The sequence below is a fragment of the Danio rerio genome, chromosome 11 (genome assembly GCF_052040795.2).
Source record: "Danio rerio strain M-AB ecotype USA chromosome 11, GRCz13ab, whole genome shotgun sequence".
Taxonomy (NCBI): domain Eukaryota; kingdom Metazoa; phylum Chordata; class Actinopteri; order Cypriniformes; family Danionidae; genus Danio; species Danio rerio.
This window is the reverse complement of record NC_141031.1, coordinates 36196198-36206433: the sequence shown is the minus strand read 5'-3', so window position 1 is coordinate 36206433 and position 10236 is coordinate 36196198. Positions and strand designations below refer to the sequence as shown.

At 39.1% G+C, this 10236-nt stretch overlaps 1 long non-coding RNA gene across 2 annotated transcripts; it reads left to right on the top strand.

The window, feature by feature from the left end:
* Positions 1–282: 282 nt before the first annotated feature.
* Positions 283–9609, top strand: LOC103911847 (uncharacterized). Of its 2 annotated transcripts, XR_015502775.1 has the most exons (4): positions 283–1141; positions 1690–1789; positions 6242–6356; positions 8974–9609. It is a non-coding gene; the product is annotated as an uncharacterized LOC103911847 (long non-coding RNA). The 2 variants fall into 2 exon arrangements; XR_015502776.1 differs by lacking the exon at positions 8974–9609 and having other exon boundaries at positions 6242–6691.
* The last annotated feature ends 627 nt before the right edge of the window (positions 9610–10236 follow it).

Below are 10236 nucleotides of genomic sequence, written 5' to 3'. Positions count from 1 at the left end.
AACCCAGTACTGGAAAACAACCATACACCCACACACTATGGCCAATTTAGTTTATACAATTCACCTATATTGCAGGTCTTCCGACTGTGGAGGAATCCAGAGCACCCGAAGGAAACCCACGCGAGCAAAGGGAGAACATGCAAGCTCCACAGAAATGCTAACTGGCCCAGCCGGGACTTGAACCAATGACCTTCTTGCTGTGAGGCAACAGTGCTAACCACTGAGTCACCATGCCGCCCAGGTGCAGACAATTTTCAAAATAGTTTTACCATAACAATATTGCTTCAAAATCTTTAATAACCAGAGAAAGCATGCTCAAAAAACTGGATCTTTAAGCTATAACATTCAAAAAACTGAGCTGACTTTTGAAACCAACACTTTTCTGTGCCTACCTGTATGAATTATTTTTTTTTCCTACACAGAAACTGACTCTGAGAAATCTCCTCTGTGGTGACATCTATTATCCCCAGTCTACTATTTATATTTTGCTCAGCTCTGAATGGCTTTTGCACAATTAGCTCCCTTCCTGCATTCAGTCCATTCTTGGCCACTGCCAGTCATTCATTTCATTCAGCCTTGAGGGTTACTGTGCGTCTCTATCTCTGTCCCTGCGCTCCCCGTCCTTGGTAACCTGAGCAATGTGCAACCCCACACAAGACAGACACCACTATGAATGACAGCAGCAGTCAAAACAGCCCAGTGTGTCATTCGCACAATGGATCTCTTACTCAGGGCTCAGCTGTAAGTACAGGGAGTGAGACGCACAGGAAGTAATGTGTCGCCCTAATGGCCCTTTGGTGTAAAGAGTTTGCCGTCAGATCAATATGCATTCGCTCCCCCAGAGAGAAAAACGTGACAGGTTGTTGGAGAGTCACATATGTGTGTGTGCCAGTGTGTTTTCAGATTATACCTCACTGATAAAGTAAATAGATCCCACTGTCTTCTAAGGCAAGGGAGAACAAGTCCAACGCCCATAACAGTAGATTGAATTGAAATTTTTTGGCTCCATGTGGCTCGTTCTGGAGCAGCGCTCGACATTACTGTCAGGACCGAATGGCACAGTAAATTGAAGTTTTAGTCTGGACGGAGCAGCACAGAAAACAAGACGGTGCGCGAGTCTGACAGGAGCGTCAAAATGAAGGTAAGAGAAATTACTGCCGGGACGACTTTAGGGATAAACGAAGCCGAATCTGCCGCGTCCTTGTAAGTCACACAGCCGTTACTCATTGAAACTGCCAATCAAATGCGCTTGATACAAGTCTTAGCATGGTCTCGCTGGGCGATCTGACCCTCGGCTGCTCCTGCAGGGTTGAGAAGGGGCCAAAACTGTGCTTGATGTTAGAAAAGTCTGCTTACTGCGGAGCCTCGCGTTTGGCTCCCTCAATAATTCATTCAAAATCATTATAAAAAAAAAAACTTTATTGAGCTCTACTGAATTATTAACAGCCTGTCGACTCTTGGCACACAGCCACAGCCTCTTCACAGCCGTTATGCTTATTAGCGCTGGTATAGAACGAAGTGATTGCGGTTCTTATGCTGCGAACTCTCGTGGTCCAAAAGTTCACCTCCATGCAAAACTTCAGCTAAATGGCGAAAGCATGTTTACAAACAGGATCAAGGGATAATTTCTTACATCTTTCCATTCCCCGATCTCCCTTGTAGCGCTGATGCATTTTTCATGTCCCCCAGAGCCCTCGCCGTGGGAGACGACCCACAATGCAACTCTTCCTACCGGGATGAAAAGCAGGAAATGGCTTTTGCTGGCCTCTCCCTCTGGCGGATCATGCAGGTAATTAAATAAATAATCAAAACTCCTTTGACTGCAGCACTTACCTGGAATGGATCGTCTCTGATGGCCGATCTCGAGCTGACATTGTTCTTTATTTATTCATACGTGCATTATTACTTATTTAGAAGCGTTCAGCGACGACTTCGGGTGGGCAATGGCGCCTATTAACACAAACGTGTAGAGCTCTGGGGCCACTTAAAAAAGCAATCATATGTGCTGTAAATGCATATTTGAAGTCCTGTTACACGACAACACCAACCATCAATTCTAATCGCCTTTATGGTGGCACTTTTATTGCCAGCGTTCCAGCAGAATCGACACGATCTGACATCATTATGTGTGTAAATAACCTCCGATGTTAGACTGAACAGTGGGTGCGCTTAGAGTAGGACTAGGTAGTTTGACGGCATACACTTTACAAACCTATAATCTGCACACAATTCATGCCATGGCATATTTTTTTCTGACATTAAAGTATAGCGTGTTTACACATTTGTTGACCATTCAGGTGGCAATTTAAAAGGTTGACTTTTTGTGTTTTCAAGGAACAATGCAGATACTCATTTCATGAGTTGATATTTGACTGAATAGGATATGCGGTCCGGGGAGAGAGCTCCGAGCTCGGAAAGACACCCTAATGCTGCCTTTTTCACTGCACACGACATTCAGACGCGGCTGTCGGAATACACCCCCTAGTGGCATTTGCATAGAATATTTAGGTTTGTTGTGTACCATGGGAAGCTGATTCTCGTGGTGGTGTCAGAAATAAAGTGGTGCTAAGGCAAGAGCCTTTATTCTCTGTGCGTTCACCATGGTTGAATGAATGAATGAATGAATGAATGAATAAATAAATGATTGAATGAATGCTAGAAACTCATTATAAACCCTATTCACACAAACAGACTTTCTGGATAATTACCGGCAATTTTCCAGAAAGGTCTGTATATGTGAACAGGCCCTTTTTGACAATACCGGTAAATTCGTTCCAGCTATTTTGCGCAAAGAGAAGTTGTAACATTATCAGTAATTTGCCGGAATGCTGCTCTGTCTGAATGCAAAAGAAGGATTGCCGGAAAGAGTGCGTTTAAAACTTGAGACGTCTACTTCAGCCAATCAGTACATTAAGACACGTTCACATCCGCTCAGTTTATGAAAATAAAAGCCTTTGAATATTTTTCCAGACACACTAGCTGCTAGATGTAAGTCAGATAACATTTATATGTTCCTTTTTAATGCCTACTGTGTTAACATTATCAATAAAATGCTTATGATAAACCGCTGTTTGTTTACCTTTAAGCTCTGATGCATGTGAAGCAGTCATACTATGTTTATATTATGAACATCTCAACATGCAAAAGCGTTCCTCTATATGTTTTCATCAAAGTTGTTTACAATACTTATCCATCCACAGAGTTTGTAATGTAGTGAAATGTTTACAGATACAAGCGTAGCCGTTTAGAGGTCATTTCTGGTTAATGATGTTAGAATTTAATAGTATTTTGGAATGGGCGTGTGACCAGCCTTTTCCTGGAAAAATTCTGTAACGTCCGTCTTTGTGTAAACATCACAATTTTTGAATTTACGTGTAAAGTTATTCTGGACATTTTCCAAATATTTACTGGTATCACTGTGTGAAAGAAGCTATAGACTGCAAAAATTTTGGAGGGAATGTGGAAACAAGATTAAAAATAATTTAATATTTATTATTACTCATTTATGACTAGAAATGTTTTTTTTTTCCTTTTAAATATGGCCTATTTTTCAGATAAAAAAAAATAATAATAAAATAAAATAATGCTATTTTTCATCTCTCGTGTGTGGACCCGCTCGAACAACACTGGGATACATCACATCCCGTTTGTATACGGTCTAGTTGCAGAAGTTAAAATATTTCAACGCATTCATGGCTCAAATCGGATCAGAATTTTCCGCATACGGAGATGAATGGAACTCCACGCAGCTCCCAGACTACACTATTAGAAATGAATGACTTCCGGTCTGTTGCTTGTTGTGTGCAGTGGATAGGTGGCTTAAGGGGCTGATCACACGGAACACACTTTTATGTTCCAAAAACACAAGGCACACCACATTGCCTTTTTTTGCTGAGAAGAAAAACACCTTTTTATGTCACTAGGCAATTAATAAATCAGCTTTGTATTGTGTGCGAGTGTTGCTGTTGATATTGTTATAATTGCAATATTTAATAATATTGTGGTATTCAAGATTTCTGAAGTCATATAGCTCTGAATAACTTGAAACAACGACCACTACTCTCTCCTCCTTCTCCGTAGTCGTCTTACCACAAACATTGCTGTCACCTCAACAGAAACCCCGCCTCTGCTTTCATTTGATTGGAGAATGAAAAAGACACGGCTGACACAGAGCACAACATCAAAAACGCAAGGTGTAGTAGTAGGTGGTTAAAACACCCACGCTTATACACTACGGCCAATTTAGTTAATCTAATTTACCTACAGCTCATGTCAGCTTGAACTTAAACTCTGAAAACTGGACTGACACTGTTTCAATTAACTATAATCTTCTTTGTGAAGCTGCTTTGACACAATATATATTGTAAAAGCGATACATAAACAAAAGTTGATTGAATTGAATTAAAATGTCTTTGGACTGAGAGAAACCGGAGCACCCGGATTAAACCCATGAGAACACAGGGAGAAAAGCTCCACATAGAAAACCCAACTGGCCCAGTTGACACTTAAACCAGCGAACCTCTTGCTGAGAGGAGACAGTGCTAACCACTGAGCCATTGTGCCACCCTGCAAATACTCAATCAAAACATAGACGTCATACTGATGTGAAAGATTTTATGTCAGTGTGACTTGCTCACAAGATGAATTGATTGACCTACAATATCTCAAATGTGCTGGCAACATCACATCAACATTGTGGTCATTCGTAAAGTTAACATTTGCTTGTATGATGATCATTTCAGCTTAGTGTTAATGTTTTCAACAGAAATTAGCTTGACAAAAACAGAAACTACACAGGTTTGCTCCACCAGTTACTGTACATGACTAAATAAATCCGTTCATCTAATCAACAAACATGCCCAATGTAGCAGATAACAAAAAAAAAAAAAAAATTATATAATGTTTTAATTATTTAATTATTCAATGTCTTATTGCTTTTTTAAATACATTTTAATCTCGTGTTTTTCATCAACAATAATACAATGTTCATTTACTAGATGAGCAAATGAAAGCATTCACATTTATTCAGGCACATTTCTAGTGCAGAGGACCTAGCACGTTTCTCTTTGTGTCAAACTATAGGCAACATTATATTCTTTGATGAAACTAACTCTACTTCAGATTTCAAATGGTCTCTTATAGTAATTGAGAGTGTGAGTACAGTATGACTTATCGTGTTTATGATACTCATCAGCCACTAAGATGTTTATTAACCTGACAACCTGACACAGCCAAACAAACAACCACACATTCATTCATTTTCCTTCGGCTTAGTCTCTTATTAATCAGGGGTCACCACAGCGGAATTAACCGCAGACTAATCCGGCATTTGTTTTATGCAGCGAATGCCCTTCCAGCTGCAACCCAGTACTGGAAAAAACCCATAGACTCTCACATTCACACACACTTACACAAAACAGCCAATTTTGTTACATCTATTAATCTATAAAGCATGTCTTTGGACTGGTGGAAACTGTAGTCCCCGGAGGAAACACGCGAACATACAAACACTACACAGAAACTGGCCCAGCCGGGACACAAACCAGCAACCTTCTTGCTGTGAGGCGACAGTTCTAACCACTGAGCCACAGTGCCTCCCTAACAAACAGGTTTATTAAAAATATATTAACATCAGCATGAGTTAAAAATGACATATCTACAAAAATACAGTATCATCACACACCTAATAATAACGTGTTAGATAATGTAAATATATTTGCATGTACAAAACATGAAGCAGAATGATCCACCATCTATTCCTGCATACATTTTACTCAGGGGATGCTACCAGCCGCAACCCAGAATTGGGAAACACCCATACACACTATGGACACACTATAGACAATTTAGTTTATTCAACTAATTCGATCGGAGCACCCGGAGGAAACCCACGCAAAGACAAGGAGAACATGCAAACTCCAAATGCCAACTGGCTCAGCCGGGAGGCGGGAGTGCTAACCACCCTGCAAAACCAAATGTATAATAAGTATTGAATCTAATGTTTCCATGATCTGTATTGACTATCTGGGGGTTGAATTTACAGCAAAAATGTCTGAGGAACTATTTATACTGTTGTAACCATGATACAATTACAGATATTTTGAGATTTTGGCCATACTGCTCTCCCGTATGTTCACTATTCTTAGACCCTTCGGCACTCCTATTTAGAAGAGAAAGCACATGTGGGATATTTCTGTTTCAGGGAGTCACAAGGTGACTTTTTGGTCTTTTTTTTTTTCAGGCTGTGGCTTAATGTCCTGGGACATCAAGTAACCGCAGGCTAATGAGATGGCCAAACCCCAGACGCTTGACACGGAATTCAATTAGACTGCACCCTCCCTGTCTTTCACACTGAGGTAAGAACTGGCGTGGGAAAAATCCATTGGGAAAAAAGTGTTTGACTGAGTGTGAAAAAAGAACAAGAGCAATGGAGAAATAACATCACATTACACATACAGCAGACATTTTAACCTGATCAGTCACTGAGTGGGAAATATTCTGTGCAACAAACCAAAGTCTGATATATTTCACTGTGTTGTAAACTAATTTGGTCAAAAGTAACGATATTATGATATTTGGTTTTGGTGTTATGGCACACAACAGTCTATTCTCTCCCACCAGTTTCATTTTATGAGTTTATCCAGAGTTTTCAGTGGCTCCATGTGCATTTTAGGTTTCAGTTAAATCACGCAAAAAAAAAAAAAAAGTTTGGAGAACTCAATACACAAGGGTTTGTTTGTGCATCTCTTTCTCAATACGCAAATGCTGATCTCTCTTTTATATAATTGTGCACTTCAACAGATAAGCTAAATATTCGGTATGTCAGAATAGCAGTGTTAAATCAAGTTAAACTACAAAACAAAGTGAAGTTTCTTAAAGGGCACCAATTTTACCCTTTTTACAAGTTTTAAGATAAGCATTTGGTGTCTCCAGAATGAGTCTGTAAAGTTTCAGCTAAAAATACCCATCAGATAATGTATTGTAGCCTCCAGAATATGTCCATTTTGGTATATGAGTTCATTGTAGCTGTTTTTTGTAGCCTGTGGCTTTAAATGCAAATATGCTGCTTCACCCCACCCATCATCCTCGTGTGCCAGTATGCTAGTCAAAATTAGTCAAAAGGAAATTTAAAATAAAAGATTTGTTGGGTTTCTATCACTCCAATATGACTGTGGACAGAGTATACCTACACACAGGTCCGTCCAAATGAAACACTGCTCGCTGCAGAGCCATTTGAGCAGAGCTGAGCTCCAGCGAGGGGGAGCATGAGCTCTCGCTCCTCCTCCTATAAGCTGTTTTAATGCGTACACCAACCCCACCCCTAACCCCCTCGCTGGAGCTCAGCTCTGCCCAAATGGCTCTGCAGTGAGCACCACTTGGTCCAAACAGCTTACGAAAGCTGATTTTCATCATAGGTGATATTTAAAGTCATAGCTAGGGCTGGGTGATATGAAAAAAGTCTGATATCCTGATGGCGATATATATTAAAACATAGTACCTTTTCTGTAAATGTATTTTCTTTATTTTTATCATGAATGTAGAAATATAAAATAATGAAATGTAAAACACTAATTATTACAGGCCAAAATAACAACAACAACAACAACAAAAAAATGTTGCCGAATAACATAGAAATTGAAAACACTGTACTTTCAAACTTGCAAAATTCTCTCCATACTGTATCAAGATTGTGGTCATCCAAATTATATTTATATATATATATATATATATATATATATATATATATATATATATATATATATATATATATATATATATATATAAAGGAAATTGCATAATATGGAATGTTAGAATTTTTATTTTACCCTTACAATATACACTCACTTTATTAGGTACACCTGTTCAACTGCTCGTTAACGCAAATTTCTAATCAGCCAAATACATGGCAGCAACTCAGTACATTTAAGCATGTAAACATAGTTAAGGCGATCTGCTGCAGATTAAACCAAGCATCAGAATGGGGAAAAAAGGTGATTTAAGTGACTATGAACGTGACATGGTTGTTGCTGACCATGTTCATCCCTTAACACATCTTCTAATGGTTACTTCTTGCAGGATAACACCCCATGTCAAACTGTAAATCATGTCAGACTGGTTTCCTAAACATGACAATGAGTTCACTGTATTTAAAAGGCCACAACAGTCATCAGATCCCAAAAGAGCATCTTTGGAATGTGGTGGACCAGGAGATTCTCATCATGGATGTGCATCTGACAAATCTGCAGCAATTGTGTGATGCTATCATGTCAATAAGGACCAAAACCTCTAAAGGAATATTTCCAGTACCTTGTTCAATCTATGCCACAAAGGCTTAAGGCAGTTCTGAGAGCAAAAAAGGGGGGAACAAACCAGTACTAAGGTATACCTAATAAAGTGGCCGGTGAGTGTTTATCATAATGTACAGCCCTAGTTATAGCATTCAGTATAATTATTCAATAACTAATGAGAAAATCACTGTCGGACTACCTGAAGGATGTTGAGAACTGCTTTATATTTTATTCATTGACCTACTGTCTTCACGAACGTTTTAGCTCAATATAAGTTAGTCTGGTTGGTTTCTTCTTTTGTTAAATGTTTTAGGATTTACTGTTACATGGTTCAAAACAATGTCAACAGATTTTTCTCTTTTAATTTATTATTTTGTGAAAATATTGGCAGAGTAATCCAAATAACTGGCGGGAACAGTAGTAAAAATCTATAACATTAAGTCATTCTTGAAATTTTAACTGCTGTGGCAATGTTTTCCCATGGCATTGAGTTTCAATACTTTTAAGATAAGTTAGTATTTCCAGTATTGTAACCTGCATAAATCTCCGCCTGTGATAGATAGTATCTTGCAGTCATTTTATTCATAAATGTTCTACCTGGCAAAACACATTCACTGCGATATTGTCCCATGTTTGCTGTAGTTCGCAGTAATGGCAGTGACATAACCTTTTCTGCTGTCTACAGGCCTCTCTGTCAGTATGTCACTCATGACAAAGCACTGGACTTCTGGGTAAAGTGGGTTTGTGTAGCATCAGCAGTCTCAGAAATATGGCTGGCATTTGGTACAGTTTGCATCAGCGTCTCTACCGCAACATGGGGAAACACAATGAAAATGGAGACAGATGAATACAGATGGGTGCAGCTCAGAGGCTCTCGTAAAGTGAGTCTGTGGTGAAGGAGCCGCAGCAAACAGCTCAACCTTAGCTTTTCTTCAGCGTCAGCAGGGCCGGGCTGGAGGAGAGATGGCTCGTGTGGTTGTTGATGATTTATCTTGTCAAGAATCTCCGGTTCGTTCTCTCTCTCTCTCCCTGGCTCGCTCGCTTTTACACAAGCACGTGTACACTGTGTGCTGTTGTCTGTTCAGTGTCATTCACGCATACTGGGCTTAAAATAGGTAATAAATTAGTCAGACATTTTTAATTGTGCTGTAAAAACAAAAATAATGGCCTTTTAATGTCAGCAATAATGGCAGAATTATTTACCATTGTTAGATACAGTACTTTTTATATGTTTTAAAAATTGTACATGCATATTTGTATATTAACCCTTGTATACTTTTCCAGTTTACAACCCTTTTGTTATGTTGGTGGCTGTTTTTGCAATAAGAAATATCACAGAAGAATAAATGCTCACAATGGTATTGCTGGGTGGCGCAGTGGGTAGCGCTGTCACCTCACAGCAAGAAGGTTGCTAAATCAAGCCTTGAATGAATCAGTTGGCTCTCGTCTTCTCTCTGGAAGTCTTTAAACTTTCCCTCACAAGTTCAAAGACATGCGCTATAGGTGAATTGGGCAAGCTAAATTGTCCATCTGCTTGTTAAGTGATAACATGTTGGTGACGTATGTAATACTGTTTCCAGGTCCAAGCCGCCACTCATTTGACTTGAGAAATTATTAGTTTATGATCACTTTTAATTCATATCACACATTAAAGTTATTTTATATAAAGTCAATGTACACAACGATCACTAGGCTTGGTGCATCACAAATACCAAAGTTTTAACAATTTATAAAAAAAATGAATGCCTTTCTGGCCATCGAATATTAGGCATGGACATATATATTGCGATCTGGATTTTTAAAAGTATTAAATTGCTTTGTAAACGTTTATAATTACCACTTCATGAGTCTCCCTATACATTTGAATAGAGCGATTGGACCCGGAAGCCGCTTCGCGTGACGTCACACTTAACAAGCAGATTGTGTAAATGGGTATGGGTGTTTCCGA